General features: G+C 46.1%; 7 non-coding genes across 7 annotated transcripts; all 7 read left to right on the top strand.

Moving 5' to 3' along the window:
• The first annotated feature begins 1,435 nt into the window (after positions 1-1,435).
• LOC130351168 (U2 spliceosomal RNA) lies at positions 1,436-1,626 on the top strand. Its single transcript, XR_008887921.1, has one exon. It is a non-coding gene; the product is annotated as a U2 spliceosomal RNA (small nuclear RNA).
• Positions 1,627-3,721: 2,095 nt separating this feature from the next.
• LOC130351169 (U2 spliceosomal RNA) lies at positions 3,722-3,912 on the top strand. The gene has a single exon (XR_008887922.1). It is a non-coding gene; the product is annotated as a U2 spliceosomal RNA (small nuclear RNA).
• Positions 3,913-6,004: 2,092 nt separating this feature from the next.
• LOC130351170 (U2 spliceosomal RNA) lies at positions 6,005-6,195 on the top strand. Its single transcript, XR_008887923.1, has one exon. It is a non-coding gene; the product is annotated as a U2 spliceosomal RNA (small nuclear RNA).
• A 2,089-nt stretch (positions 6,196-8,284) lies between these two features.
• LOC130351171 (U2 spliceosomal RNA) lies at positions 8,285-8,475 on the top strand. Its single transcript, XR_008887924.1, has one exon. It is a non-coding gene; the product is annotated as a U2 spliceosomal RNA (small nuclear RNA).
• A 2,085-nt stretch (positions 8,476-10,560) lies between these two features.
• Positions 10,561-10,751, top strand: LOC130351173 (U2 spliceosomal RNA). The gene has a single exon (XR_008887925.1). It is a non-coding gene; the product is annotated as a U2 spliceosomal RNA (small nuclear RNA).
• A 2,090-nt stretch (positions 10,752-12,841) lies between these two features.
• Positions 12,842-13,032, top strand: LOC130351174 (U2 spliceosomal RNA). Its single transcript, XR_008887926.1, has one exon. It is a non-coding gene; the product is annotated as a U2 spliceosomal RNA (small nuclear RNA).
• A 2,087-nt stretch (positions 13,033-15,119) lies between these two features.
• On the top strand, positions 15,120-15,310 carry LOC130351175 (U2 spliceosomal RNA). The gene has a single exon (XR_008887927.1). It is a non-coding gene; the product is annotated as a U2 spliceosomal RNA (small nuclear RNA).
• Positions 15,311-16,023: the final 713 nt, after the last annotated feature.

Consider the following 16,023-nt stretch of genomic DNA (forward strand, 5'->3'; position numbering starts at 1 on the left):
CTATTGTGCACCTACCTGATGCATCAGAAGGTGCGAGGCCCTTGCTAAATTCTGTGCACAGACTTTGAGATCTATGCTTTAGACTGTATCTAAACCTGCTCCAACATGGACTGACATTCTGGCCTACTTTCAGCCGATGCGACTTGTCTGTCGCTGAACAGTCGCTTTTTATGTATTCAGCACCTATGTATAATGTTGTAAAAATGCTCTAGAAGCTAAAGTCGCAGAAATGTCACACATATTTGGCCTGCAACTTTCTGTGCGACAAATTCAGACAGGAAAAATCAGTATAAATCCTTAGAAAATTATCCCCCAGTGTCTCCATCTGCTGGCGGTATTGAATAAGCATTGCTGCACTGATGGGGTATGCATTAGACGAAAAAAAAGAAGAAAAAGAAGAATAATACGCCCAGAAAAGAGGCGAAAAGGAGAAAAACGTAAAAAAACGTGAAAAAAAAGTAAGAGGAAGAGAAGGGAAAAAAAGGTGGAAATGGGTTTAAAAGTGATTTCGGCGGAGAAATATATATATATATATATATATATATATATATATATATATATATGCGCACACACACACATAGATATAAACGTATTCTCCGTTGAGATATTGCAGCCGCTGCTGTGTCCAGGCCCAGGAGCCTTAGCACTGTGCTGTGATGTCACTCAATACCACTGACATCACTAGGTGTAAACAACATCTCTCCTTTGCTGTGTATGTGACTATGGAGCTGTTTGGTGATGTCGTCTATTACGGCCTTCATAGAAGCAACAGGAGATTGTTGCATCCATCTTGAACCCTCAGAACTACAGTGCTATGATGTCACTCACTTCCACAGGCCTTGCAGAGTGTAAACAACAACAACCCAGCTTTGTTGTGTATGTAACCAAAGGGATTTGTGATGTCACCTAGAACCTTCACAGCAGCGACAGCTTTATGAGGAGCATCAGCACTGCTCTGCCTGAGCAGAACCATCACCGCCATAGGTTGTCAAATAACCCGGATTTAACCCACACAGGTAAGTCCAATGGGGTGCAGGCATGTCCTCTATGCTTACAGCTTCCCGTGGGTGTTGGTTTGATACCGTTTGGGGACAGCCAAGGAGGCATCTGCAGGCAACAAAGGTAGGTGTGTGCTTGTGTGTGTGTTTCCTATGCAGATCCTAAGCCCAGTGTCACATGCAAGTAGGAGGAGTAAGAAGGGTTCCTGGCAAATCCGGGTTATGGATTGCATTTAAAAAGGCCCCGTGGGAGTGCAATGGGCCCCTGTCTTGCTGCTTAGCAATAATGGTATGGGTTTAGGTTCTGCTGTGTGTACTGGTGGTTGACTGCCCCCCAGCCCAGAGTGTGCATGGAAAATTGTCTGGCAGCCTCCCTGACAGCAAGCAGTGATAGTGCCCATGAAGGGGACCTTGTTGGGCCCGCCCCTTTCACGGTTATCGCTTCTCGGCCTTTTGGCTAAGATCAAGTGTAGTATCTGTTCTTATCAGTTTAATATCTGATACGTCCCCTATCTGGGGACCATATATTAAATGGATTTTTGAGAACGGGGGCCGATTTCGAAGCTTGCTTCCGTCGCCCTATGCATTGACCCGATATGGCAGTATCTTCGGGTACAGTGCACCACCCCCTTACAGGGTTAAAAAGAAAGATTCCTACTTTCATTGCTACCTGCTTGCTGGCTAGCCAGCTAGCCAGCCCTGTGGGCCTTGCTGCTGCTGCAGCCAATAAACAAAAGGTGGTGCTGCTGCTGCTTCTGCTGCTTCTGCTTCTGCTTGTGTCTGGCCCCTGTTGGAGCGTCCAGGCACAGGACTTCTGCTGCTGCTGACTAAATGGCCTCCTTAATTGGATCATTTGAGTAGCCAGCACACCTGTGCAGGTAGGGCATGACATGATAGGCAGCTGCCTTGATAGCGGGTGGGTGCTGAATGTTCCTAATTGACAAAATAAGATTAATGCTTATGAAGAAATATAAAATCTCATCCCTTCCCCAATATCGCGCCACACCCCTACCCCTTAATTCCCTGGTTGAACGTGATGGACATATGTCTTTTTTCGACCGTACTAACTATGTAACTATGTAACATAACATGGGGGGGGGGGGGGTCTCCTGGCTGTTCACACAGGTGTGTCATTGCTGTACATTGACCATGCATTGCTTCTGTGGTATTGCAAAGGCAAAGACAAATGCTTCCAGCCATCCATTGCACTAATGGATTGGTCATCAGCTGGCTGTCTATGTCCCGCATCAATATAGACCAAAGTACAGAGGGTTAGGCTATGCTATTGTGCACCTACCTGATGCATCAGAAGGTGCGAGGCCCTTGCTAAATTCTGTGCACAGACTTTGAGATCTATGCTTTAGACTGTATCTAAACCTGCTCCAACATGGACTGACATTCTGGCCTACTTTCAGCCGATGCGACTTGTCTGTCGCTGAACAGTCGCTTTTTATGTATTCAGCACCTATGTATAATGTTGTAAAAATGCTCTAGAAGCTAAAGTCGCAGAAATGTCACACATATTTGGCCTGCAACTTTCTGTGCGACAAATTCAGACAGGAAAAATCAGTATAAATCCTTAGAAAATTATCCCCCAGTGTCTCCATCTGCTGGCGGTATTGAATAAGCATTGCTGCACTGATGGGGTATGCATTAGACGAAAAAAAAGAAGAAAAAGAAGAATAATACGCCCAGAAAAGAGGCGAAAAGGAGAAAAACGTAAAAAAACGTGAAAAAAAAGTAAGAGGAAGAGAAGGGAAAAAAAGGTGGAAATGGGTTTAAAAGTGATTTCGGCGGAGAAATATATATATATATATATATATATATATATATATATATATATATATATATGCGCACACACACACATAGATATAAACGTATTCTCCGTTGAGATATTGCAGCCGCTGCTGTGTCCAGGCCCAGGAGCCTTAGCACTGTGCTGTGATGTCACTCAATACCACTGACATCACTAGGTGTAAACAACATCTCTCCTTTGCTGTGTATGTGACTATGGAGCTGTTTGGTGATGTCGTCTATTACGGCCTTCATAGAAGCAACAGGAGATTGTTGCATCCATCTTGAACCCTCAGAACTACAGTGCTATGATGTCACTCACTTCCACAGGCCTTGCAGAGTGTAAACAACAACAACCCAGCTTTGTTGTGTATGTAACCAAAGGGATTTGTGATGTCACCTAGAACCTTCACAGCAGCGACAGCTTTATGAGGAGCATCAGCACTGCTCTGCCTGAGCAGAACCATCACCGCCATAGGTTGTCAAATAACCCGGATTTAACCCACACAGGTAAGTCCAATGGGGTGCAGGCATGTCCTCTATGCTTACAGCTTCCCGTGGGTGTTGGTTTGATACCGTTTGGGGACAGCCAAGGAGGCATCTGCAGGCAACAAAGGTAGGTGTGTGCTTGTGTGTGTGTTTCCTATGCAGATCCTAAGCCCAGTGTCACATGCAAGTAGGAGGAGTAAGAAGGGTTCCTGGCAAATCCGGGTTATGGATTGCATTTAAAAAGGCCCCGTGGGAGTGCAATGGGCCCCTGTCTTGCTGCTTAGCAATAATGGTATGGGTTTAGGTTCTGCTGTGTGTACTGGTGGTTGACTGCCCCCCAGCCCAGAGTGTGCATGGAAAATTGTCTGGCAGCCTCCCTGACAGCAAGCAGTGATAGTGCCCATGAAGGGGACCTTGTTGGGCCCGCCCCTTTCACGGTTATCGCTTCTCGGCCTTTTGGCTAAGATCAAGTGTAGTATCTGTTCTTATCAGTTTAATATCTGATACGTCCCCTATCTGGGGACCATATATTAAATGGATTTTTGAGAACGGGGGCCGATTTCGAAGCTTGCTTCCGTCGCCCTATGCATTGACCCGATATGGCAGTATCTTCGGGTACAGTGCACCACCCCCTTACAGGGTTAAAAAGAAAGATTCCTACTTTCATTGCTACCTGCTTGCTGGCTAGCCAGCTAGCCAGCCCTGTGGGCCTTGCTGCTGCTGCAGCCAATAAACAAAAGGTGGTGCTGCTGCTGCTTCTGCTTCTGCTTGTGTCTGGCCCCTGTTGGAGCGTCCAGGCACAGGACTTCTGCTGCTGCTGACTAAATGGCCTCCTTAATTGGATCATTTGAGTAGCCAGCACACCTGTGCAGGTAGGGCATGACATGATAGGCAGCTGCCTTGATAGCGGGTGGGTGCTGAATGTTCCTAATTGACAAAATAAGATTAATGCTTATGAAGAAATATAAAATCTCATCCCTTCCCCAATATCGCGCCACACCCCTACCCCTTAATTCCCTGGTTGAACGTGATGGACATATGTCTTTTTTCGACCGTACTAACTATGTAACTATGTAACATAACATGGGGGGGGGGGGGGGGGTCTCCTGGCTGTTCACACAGGTGTGTCATTGCTGTACATTGACCATGCATTGCTTCTGTGGTATTGCAAAGGCAAAGACAAATGCTTCCAGCCATCCATTGCACTAATGGATTGGTCATCAGCTGGCTGTCTATGTCCCGCATCAATATAGACCAAAGTACAGAGGGTTAGGCTATGCTATTGTGCACCTACCTGATGCATCAGAAGGTGCGAGGCCCTTGCTAAATTCTGTGCACAGACTTTGAGATCTATGCTTTAGACTGTATCTAAACCTGCTCCAACATGGACTGACATTCTGGCCTACTTTCAGCCGATGCGACTTGTCTGTCGCTGAACAGTCGCTTTTTATGTATTCAGCACCTATGTATAATGTTGTAAAAATGCTCTAGAAGCTAAAGTCGCAGAAATGTCACACATATTTGGCCTGCAACTTTCTGTGCGACAAATTCAGACAGGAAAAATCAGTATAAATCCTTAGAAAATTATCCCCCAGTGTCTCCATCTGCTGGCGGTATTGAATAAGCATTGCTGCACTGATGGGGTATGCATTAGACGAAAAAAAAGAAGAAAAAGAAGAATAATACGCCCAGAAAAGAGGCGAAAAGGAGAAAAACGTAAAAAAACGTGAAAAAAAAGTAAGAGGAAGAGAAGGGAAAAAAAGGTGGAAATGGGTTTAAAAGTGATTTCGGCGGAGAAATATATATATATATATATATATATATATATATATATATATATATATATATATATGCGCACACACACACATAGATATAAACGTATTCTCCGTTGAGATATTGCAGCCGCTGCTGTGTCCAGGCCCAGGAGCCTTAGCATTGTGCTATGTTTTACTCAATACCACTGACATCACTAGGTGTAAACAACATCTCTCCTTTGCTGTGTATGTGACTATGGAGCTGTTTGGTGATGTCGTCTATTACGGCCTTCATAGAAGCAACAGGAGATTGTTGCATCCATCTTGAACCCTCAGAACTACAGTGCTATGATGTCACTCACTTCCACAGGCCTTGCAGAGTGTAAACAACAACAACCCAGCTTTGTTGTGTATGTAACCAAAGGGATTTGTGATGTCACCTAGAACCTTCACAGCAGCGACAGCTTTATGAGGAGCATCAGCACTGCTCTGCCTGAGCAGAACCATCACCGCCATAGGTTGTCAAATAACCCGGATTTAACCCACACAGGTAAGTCCAATGGGGTGCAGGCATGTCCTCTATGCTTACAGCTTCCCGTGGGTGTTGGTTTGATACCGTTTGGGGACAGCCAAGGAGGCATCTGCAGGCAACAAAGGTAGGTGTGTGCTTGTGTGTGTGTTTCCTATGCAGATCCTAAGCCCAGTGTCACATGCAAGTAGGAGGAGTAAGAAGGGTTCCTGGCAAATCCGGGTTATGGATTGCATTTAAAAAGGCCCCGTGGGAGTGCAATGGGCCCCTGTCTTGCTGCTTAGCAATAATGGTATGGGTTTAGGTTCTGCTGTGTGTACTGGTGGTTGACTGCCCCCCAGCCCAGAGTGTGCATGGAAAATTGTCTGGCAGCCTCCCTGACAGCAAGCAGTGATAGTGCCCATGAAGGGGACCTTGTTGGGCCCGCCCCTTTCACGGTTATCGCTTCTCGGCCTTTTGGCTAAGATCAAGTGTAGTATCTGTTCTTATCAGTTTAATATCTGATACGTCCCCTATCTGGGGACCATATATTAAATGGATTTTTGAGAACGGGGGCCGATTTCGAAGCTTGCTTCCGTCGCCCTATGCATTGACCCGATATGGCAGTATCTTCGGGTACAGTGCACCACCCCCTTACAGGGTTAAAAAGAAAGATTCCTACTTTCATTGCTACCTGCTTGCTGGCTAGCCAGCTAGCCAGCCCTGTGGGCCTTGCTGCTGCTGCAGCCAATAAACAAAAGGTGGTGCTGCTGCTGCTTCTGCTGCTTCTGCTTCTGCTTGTGTCTGGCCCCTGTTGGAGCGTCCAGGCACAGGACTTCTGCTGCTGCTGACTAAATGGCCTCCTTAATTGGATCATTTGAGTAGCCAGCACACCTGTGCAGGTAGGGCATGACATGATAGGCAGCTGCCTTGATAGCGGGTGGGTGCTGAATGTTCCTAATTGACAAAATAAGATTAATGCTTATGAAGAAATATAAAATCTCATCCCTTCCCCAATATCGCGCCACACCCCTACCCCTTAATTCCCTGGTTGAACGTGATGGACATATGTCTTTTTTCGACCGTACTAACTATGTAACTATGTAACATAACATGGGGGGGGGGGGTCTCCTGGCTGTTCACACAGGTGTGTCATTGCTGTACATTGACCATGCATTGCTTCTGTGGTATTGCAAAGGCAAAGACAAATGCTTCCAGCCATCCATTGCACTAATGGATTGGTCATCAGCTGGCTGTCTATGTCCCGCATCAATATAGACCAAAGTACAGAGGGTTAGGCTATGCTATTGTGCACCTACCTGATGCATCAGAAGGTGCGAGGCCCTTGCTAAATTCTGTGCACAGACTTTGAGATCTATGCTTTAGACTGTATCTAAACCTGCTCCAACATGGACTGACATTCTGGCCTACTTTCAGCCGATGCGACTTGTCTGTCGCTGAACAGTCGCTTTTTATGTATTCAGCACCTATGTATAATGTTGTAAAAATGCTCTAGAAGCTAAAGTCGCAGAAATGTCACACATATTTGGCCTGCAACTTTCTGTGCGACAAATTCAGACAGGAAAAATCAGTATAAATCCTTAGAAAATTATCCCCCAGTGTCTCCATCTGCTGGCGGTATTGAATAAGCATTGCTGCACTGATGGGGTATGCATTAGACGAAAAAAAAGAAGAAAAAGAAGAATAATACGCCCAGAAAAGAGGCGAAAAGGAGAAAAACGTAAAAAAACGTGAAAAAAAAGTAAGAGGAAGAGAAGGGAAAAAAAGGTGGAAATGGGTTTAAAAGTGATTTCGGCGGAGAAATATATATATATATATATATATATATATATATATATATATATATATGCGCACACACACACATAGATATAAACGTATTCTCCGTTGAGATATTGCAGCCGCTGCTGTGTCCAGGCCCAGGAGCCTTAGCACTGTGCTGTGATGTCACTCAATACCACTGACATCACTAGGTGTAAACAACATCTCTCCTTTGCTGTGTATGTGACTATGGAGCTGTTTGGTGATGTCGTCTATTACGGCCTTCATAGAAGCAACAGGAGATTGTTGCATCCATCTTGAACCCTCAGAACTACAGTGCTATGATGTCACTCACTTCCACAGGCCTTGCAGAGTGTAAACAACAACAACCCAGCTTTGTTGTGTATGTAACCAAAGGGATTTGTGATGTCACCTAGAACCTTCACAGCAGCGACAGCTTTATGAGGAGCATCAGCACTGCTCTGCCTGAGCAGAACCATCACCGCCATAGGTTGTCAAATAACCCGGATTTAACCCACACAGGTAAGTCCAATGGGGTGCAGGCATGTCCTCTATGCTTACAGCTTCCCGTGGGTGTTGGTTTGATACCGTTTGGGGACAGCCAAGGAGGCATCTGCAGGCAACAAAGGTAGGTGTGTGCTTGTGTGTGTGTTTCCTATGCAGATCCTAAGCCCAGTGTCACATGCAAGTAGGAGGAGTAAGAAGGGTTCCTGGCAAATCCGGGTTATGGATTGCATTTAAAAAGGCCCCGTGGGAGTGCAATGGGCCCCTGTCTTGCTGCTTAGCAATAATGGTATGGGTTTAGGTTCTGCTGTGTGTACTGGTGGTTGACTGCCCCCCAGCCCAGAGTGTGCATGGAAAATTGTCTGGCAGCCTCCCTGACAGCAAGCAGTGATAGTGCCCATGAAGGGGACCTTGTTGGGCCCGCCCCTTTCACGGTTATCGCTTCTCGGCCTTTTGGCTAAGATCAAGTGTAGTATCTGTTCTTATCAGTTTAATATCTGATACGTCCCCTATCTGGGGACCATATATTAAATGGATTTTTGAGAACGGGGGCCGATTTCGAAGCTTGCTTCCGTCGCCCTATGCATTGACCCGATATGGCAGTATCTTCGGGTACAGTGCACCACCCCCTTACAGGGTTAAAAAGAAAGATTCCTACTTTCATTGCTACCTGCTTGCTGGCTAGCCAGCTAGCCAGCCCTGTGGGCCTTGCTGCTGCTGCAGCCAATAAACAAAAGGTGGTGCTGCTGCTGCTTCTGCTGCTTCTGCTTCTGCTTGTGTCTGGCCCCTGTTGGAGCGTCCAGGCACAGGACTTCTGCTGCTGCTGACTAAATGGCCTCCTTAATTGGATCATTTGAGTAGCCAGCACACCTGTGCAGGTAGGGCATGACATGATAGGCAGCTGCCTTGATAGCGGGTGGGTGCTGAATGTTCCTAATTGACAAAATAAGATTAATGCTTATGAAGAAATATAAAATCTCATCCCTTCCCCAATATCGCGCCACACCCCTACCCCTTAATTCCCTGGTTGAACGTGATGGACATATGTCTTTTTTCGACCGTACTAACTATGTAACTATGTAACATAACATGGGGGGGGGGGGGTCTCCTGGCTGTTCACACAGGTGTGTCATTGCTGTACATTGACCATGCATTGCTTCTGTGGTATTGCAAAGGCAAAGACAAATGCTTCCAGCCATCCATTGCACTAATGGATTGGTCATCAGCTGGCTGTCTATGTCCCGCATCAATATAGACCAAAGTACAGAGGGTTAGGCTATGCTATAGTGCACCTACCTGATGCATCAGAAGGTGCGAGGCCCTTGCTAAATTCTGTGCACAGACTTTGAGATCTATGCTTTAGACTGTATCTAAACCTGCTCCAACATGGACTGACATTCTGGCCTACTTTCAGCCGATGCGACTTGTCTGTCGCTGAACAGTCGCTTTTTATGTATTCAGCACCTATGTATAATGTTGTAAAAATGCTCTAGAAGCTAAAGTCGCAGAAATGTCACACATATTTGGCCTGCAACTTTCTGTGCGACAAATTCAGACAGGAAAAATCAGTATAAATCCTTAGAAAATTATCCCCCAGTGTCTCCATCTGCTGGCGGTATTGAATAAGCATTGCTGCACTGATGGGGTATGCATTAGACGAAAAAAAAGAAGAAAAAGAAGAATAATACGCCCAGAAAAGAGGCGAAAAGGAGAAAAACGTAAAAAAACGTGAAAAAAAAGTAAGAGGAAGAGAAGGGAAAAAAAGGTGGAAATGGGTTTAAAAGTGATTTCGGCGGAGAATATATATATATATATATATATATATATATATATATATATATGCGCACACACACACATAGATATAAACGTATTCTCCGTTGAGATATTGCAGCCGCTGCTGTGTCCAGGCCCAGGAGCCTTAGCACTGTGCTGTGATGTCACTCAATACCACTGACATCACTAGGTGTAAACAACATCTCTCCTTTGCTGTGTATGTGACTATGGAGCTGTTTGGTGATGTCGTCTATTACGGCCTTCATAGAAGCAACAGGAGATTGTTGCATCCATCTTGAACCCTCAGAACTACAGTGCTATGATGTCACTCACTTCCACAGGCCTTGCAGAGTGTAAACAACAACAACCCAGCTTTGTTGTGTATGTAACCAAAGGGATTTGTGATGTCACCTAGAACCTTCACAGCAGCGACAGCTTTATGAGGAGCATCAGCACTGCTCTGCCTGAGCAGAACCATCACCGCCATAGGTTGTCAAATAACCCGGATTTAACCCACACAGGTAAGTCCAATGGGGTGCAGGCATGTCCTCTATGCTTACAGCTTCCCGTGGGTGTTGGTTTGATACCGTTTGGGGACAGCCAAGGAGGCATCTGCAGGCAACAAATGTAGGTGTGTGCTTGTGTGTGTGTTTCCTATGCAGATCCTAAGCCCAGTGTCACATGCAAGTAGGAGGAGTAAGAAGGGTTCCTGGCAAATCCGGGTTATGGATTGCATTTAAAAAGGCCCCGTGGGAGTGCAATGGGCCCCTGTCTTGCTGCTTAGCAATAATGGTATGGGTTTAGGTTCTGCTGTGTGTACTGGTGGTTGACTGCCCCCCAGCCCAGAGTGTGCATGGAAAATTGTCTGGCAGCCTCCCTGACAGCAAGCAGTGATAGTGCCCATGAAGGGGACCTTGTTGGGCCCGCCCCTTTCACGGTTATCGCTTCTCGGCCTTTTGGCTAAGATCAAGTGTAGTATCTGTTCTTATCAGTTTAATATCTGATACGTCCCCTATCTGGGGACCATATATTAAATGGATTTTTGAGAACGGGGGCCGATTTCGAAGCTTGCTTCCGTCGCCCTATGCATTGACCCGATATGGCAGTATCTTCGGGTACAGTGCACCACCCCCTTACAGGGTTAAAAAGAAAGATTCCTACTTTCATTGCTACCTGCTTGCTGGCTAGCCAGCTAGCCAGCCCTGTGGGCCTTGCTGCTGCTGCAGCCAATAAACAAAAGGTGGTGCTGCTGCTGCTTCTGCTGCTTCTGCTTCTGCTTGTGTCTGGCCCCTGTTGGAGCGTCCAGGCACAGGACTTCTGCTGCTGCTGACTAAATGGCCTCCTTAATTGGATCATTTGAGTAGCCAGCACACCTGTGCAGGTAGGGCATGACATGATAGGCAGCTGCCTTGATAGCGGGTGGGTGCTGAATGTTCCTAATTGACAAAATAAGATTAATGCTTATGAAGAAATATAAAATCTCATCCCTTCCCCAATATCGCGCCACACCCCTACCCCTTAATTCCCTGGTTGAACGTGATGGACATATGTCTTTTTTCGACCGTACTAACTATGTAACTATGTAACATAACATGGGGGGGGGGGGGTCTCCTGGCTGTTCACACAGGTGTGTCATTGCTGTACATTGACCATGCATTGCTTCTGTGGTATTGCAAAGGCAAAGACAAATGCTTCCAGCCATCCATTGCACTAATGGATTGGTCATCAGCTGGCTGTCTATGTCCCGCATCAATATAGACCAAAGTACAGAGGGTTAGGCTATGCTATTGTGCACCTACCTGATGCATCAGAAGGTGCGAGGCCCTTGCTAAATTCTGTGCACAGACTTTGAGATCTATGCTTTAGACTGTATCTAAACCTGCTCCAACATGGACTGACATTCTGGCCTACTTTCAGCCGATGCGACTTGTCTGTCGCTGAACAGTCGCTTTTTATGTATTCAGCACCTATGTATAATGTTGTAAAAATGCTCTAGAAGCTAAAGTCGCAGAAATGTCACACATATTTGGCCTGCAACTTTCTGTGCGACAAATTCAGACAGGAAAAATCAGTATAAATCCTTAGAAAATTATCCCCCAGTGTCTCCATCTGCTGGCGGTATTGAATAAGCATTGCTGCACTGATGGGGTATGCATTAGACGAAAAAAAAGAAGAAAAAGAAGAATAATACGCCCAGAAAAGAGGCGAAAAGGAGAAAAACGTAAAAAAACGTGAAAAAAAAGTAAGAGGAAGAGAAGGGAAAAAAAGGTGGAAATGGGTTTAAAAGTGATTTCGGCGGAGAAATATATATATATATATATATATATATATATATATATATATATATATGCGCACACACACACATAGATATAAACGTATTCTCCGTTGAGATATTGCAGCCGCTGCTGTGTCCAGGCCCAGGAGCCTTAGCACTGTGCTGTGATGTCACTCAATACCACTGACATCACTAGGTGTAAACAACATCTCTCCTTTGCTGTGTATGTGACTATGGAGCTGTTTGGTGATGTCGTCTATTACGGCCTTCATAGAAGCAACAGGAGATTGTTGCATCCATCTTGAACCCTCAGAACTACAGTGCTATGATGTCACTCACTTCCACAGGCCTTGCAGAGTGTAAACAACAACAACCCAGCTTTGTTGTGTATGTAACCAAAGGGATTTGTGATGTCACCTAGAACCTTCACAGCAGCGACAGCTTTATGAGGAGCATCAGCACTGCTCTGCCTGAGCAGAACCATCACCGCCATAGGTTGTCAAATAACCCGGATTTAACCCACACAGGTAAGTCCAATGGGGTGCAGGCATGTCCTCTATGCTTACAGCTTCCCGTGGGTGTTGGTTTGATACCGTTTGGGGACAGCCAAGGAGGCATCTGCAGGCAACAAAGGTAGGTGTGTGCTTGTGTGTGTGTTTCCTATGCAGATCCTAAGCCCAGTGTCACATGCAAGTAGGAGGAGTAAGAAGGGTTCCTGGCAAATCCGGGTTATGGATTGCATTTAAAAAGGCCCCGTGGGAGTGCAATGGGCCCCTGTCTTGCTGCTTAGCAATAATGGTATGGGTTTAGGTTCTGCTGTGTGTACTGGTGGTTGACTGCCCCCCAGCCCAGAGTGTGCATGGAAAATTGTCTGGCAGCCTCCCTGACAGCAAGCAGTGATAGTGCCCATGAAGGGGACCTTGTTGGGCCCGCCCCTTTCACGGTTATCGCTTCTCGGCCTTTTGGCTAAGATCAAGTGTAGTATCTGTTCTTATCAGTTTAATATCTGATACGTCCCCTATCTGGGGACCATATATTAAATGGATTTTTGAGAACGGGGGCCGATTTCGAAGCTTGCTTCCGTCGCCCTATGCATTGACCCGATATGGCAGTATCTTCGGGTACAGTGCACCACCCCCTTACAGGGTTAAAAAGAAAGATTCCTACTTTCATTGCTACCTGCTTGCTGGCTAGCCAGCTAGCCAGCCCTGTGGGCCTTGCTGCTGCTGCAGCCAATAAACAAAAGGTGGTGCTGCTGCTGCTTCTGCTGCTTCTGCTTCTGCTTGTGTCTGGCCCCTGTTGGAGCGTCCAGGCACAGGACTTCTGCTGCTGCTGACTAAATGGCCTCCTTAATTGGATCATTTGAGTAGCCAGCACACCTGTGCAGGTAGGGCATGACATGATAGGCAGCTGCCTTGATAGCGGGTGGGTGCTGAATGTTCCTAATTGACAAAATAAGATTAATGCTTATGAAGAAATATAAAATCTCATCCCTTCCCCAATATCGCGCCACACCCCTACCCCTTAATTCCCTGGTTGAACGTGATGGACATATGTCTTTTTTCGACCGTACTAACTATGTAACTATGTAACATAACATGGGGGGGGGGGGGTCTCCTGGCTGTTCACACAGGTGTGTCATTGCTGTACATTGACCATGCATTGCTTCTGTGGTATTGCAAAGGCAAAGACAAATGCTTCCAGCCATCCATTGCACTAATGGATTGGTCATCAGCTGGCTGTCTATGTCCCGCATCAATATAGACCAAAGTACAGAGGGTTAGGCTATGCTATTGTGCACCTACCTGATGCATCAGAAGGTGCGAGGCCCTTGCTAAATTCTGTGCACAGACTTTGAGATCTATGCTTTAGACTGTATCTAAACCTGCTCCAACATGGACTGACATTCTGGCCTACTTTCAGCCGATGCGACTTGTCTGTCGCTGAACAGTCGCTTTTTATGTATTCAGCACCTATGTATAATGTTGTAAAAATGCTCTAGAAGCTAAAGTCGCAGAAATGTCACACATATTTGGCCTGCAACTTTCTGTGCGACAAATTCAGACAGGAAAAATCAGTATAAATCCTTAGAAAATTATCCCCCAGTGTCTCCATCTGCTGGCGGTATTGAATAAGCATTGCTGCACTGATGGGGTATGCATTAGACGAAAAAAAAGAAGAAAAAGAAGAATAATACGCCCAGAAAAGAGGCGAAAAGGAGAAAAACGTAAAAAAACGTGAAAAAAAAGTAAGAGGAAGAGAAGGGAAAAAAAGGTGGAAATGGGTTTAAAAGTGATTTCGGCGGAGAATATATATATATATATATATATATATATATATATATATATATATGCGCACACACACACATAGATATAAACGTATTCTCCGTTGAGATATTGCAGCCGCTGCTGTGTCCAGGCCCAGGAGCCTTAGCACTGTGCTGTGATGTCACTCAATACCACTGACATCACTAGGTGTAAACAACATCTCTCCTTTGCTGTGTATGTGACTATGGAGCTGTTTGGTGATGTCGTCTATTACGGCCTTCATAGAAGCAACAGGAGATTGTTGCATCCATCTTGAACCCTCAGAACTACAGTGCTATGATGTCACTCACTTCCACAGGCCTTGCAGAGTGTAAACAACAACAACCCAGCTTTGTTGTGTATGTAACCAAAGGGATTTGTGATGTCACCTAGAACCTTCACAGCAGCGACAGCTTTATGAGGAGCATCAGCACTGCTCTGCCTGAGCAGAACCATCACCGCCATAGGTTGTCAAATAACCCGGATTTAACCCACACAGGTAAGTCCAATGGGGTGCAGGCATGTCCTCTATGCTTACAGCTTCCCGTGGGTGTTGGTTTGATACCGTTTGGGGACAGCCAAGGAGGCATCTGCAGGCAACAAAGGTAGGTGTGTGCTTGTGTGTGTGTTTCCTATGCAGATCCTAAGCCCAGTGTCACATGCAAGTAGGAGGAGTAAGAAGGGTTCCTGGCAAATCCGGGTTATGGATTGCATTTAAAAAGGCCCCGTGGGAGTGCAATGGGCCCCTGTCTTGCTGCTTAGCAATAATGGTATGGGTTTAGGTTCTGCTGTGTGTACTGGTGGTTGACTGCCCCCCAGCCCAGAGTGTGCATGGAAAATTGTCTGGCAGCCTCCCTGACAGCAAGCAGTGATAGTGCCCATGAAGGGAACCTTGTTGGGCCCGCCCCTTTCACGGTTATCGCTTCTCGGCCTTTTGGCTAAGATCAAGTGTAGTATCTGTTCTTATCAGTTTAATATCTGATACGTCCCCTATCTGGGGACCATATATTAAATGGATTTTTGAGAACGGGGGCCGATTTCGAAGCTTGCTTCCGTCGCCCTATGCATTGACCCGATATGGCAGTATCTTCGGGTACAGTGCACCACCCCCTTACAGGGTTAAAAAGAAAGATTCCTACTTTCATTGCTACCTGCTTGCTGGCTAGCCAGCTAGCCAGCCCTGTGGGCCTTGCTGCTGCTGCAGCCAATAAACAAAAGGTGGTGCTGCTGCTGCTTCTGCTGCTTCTGCTTCTGCTTGTGTCTGGCCCTGTTGGAGCGTCCAGGCACAGGACTTCTGCTGCTGCTGACTAAATGGCCTCCTTAATTGGATCATTTGAGTAGCCAGCACACCTGTGCAGGTAGGGCATGACATGATAGGCAGCTGCCTTGATAGCGGGTGGGTGCTGAATGTTCCTAATTGACAAAATAAGATTAATGCTTATGAAGAAATATAAAATCTCATCCCTTCCCCAATATCGCGCCACACCCCTACCCCTTAATTCCCTGGTTGAACGTGATGGACATATGTCTTTTTTCGACCGTACTAACTATGTAACTATGTAACATAACATGGGGGGGGGGGGGTCTCCTGGCTGTTCACACAGGTGTGTCATTGCTGTACATTGACCATGCATTGCTTCTGTGGTATTGCAAAGGCAAAGACAAATGCTTCCAGCCATCCATTGCACTAATGGATTGGTCATCAGCTGGCTGTCTATGTCCCGCATCAATATAGACCAAAGTACAGAGGGTTAGGCTATGCTATTGTGCACCTACCTGATGCATCAGAAGGTGCGAGGCCCTTGCTAAATTCTGTGCACAG

This window comes from Hyla sarda, unplaced genomic scaffold (genome assembly GCF_029499605.1).
Source record: "Hyla sarda isolate aHylSar1 unplaced genomic scaffold, aHylSar1.hap1 scaffold_963, whole genome shotgun sequence".
NCBI classification, from domain to species: Eukaryota; Metazoa; Chordata; class Amphibia; order Anura; family Hylidae; genus Hyla; species Hyla sarda.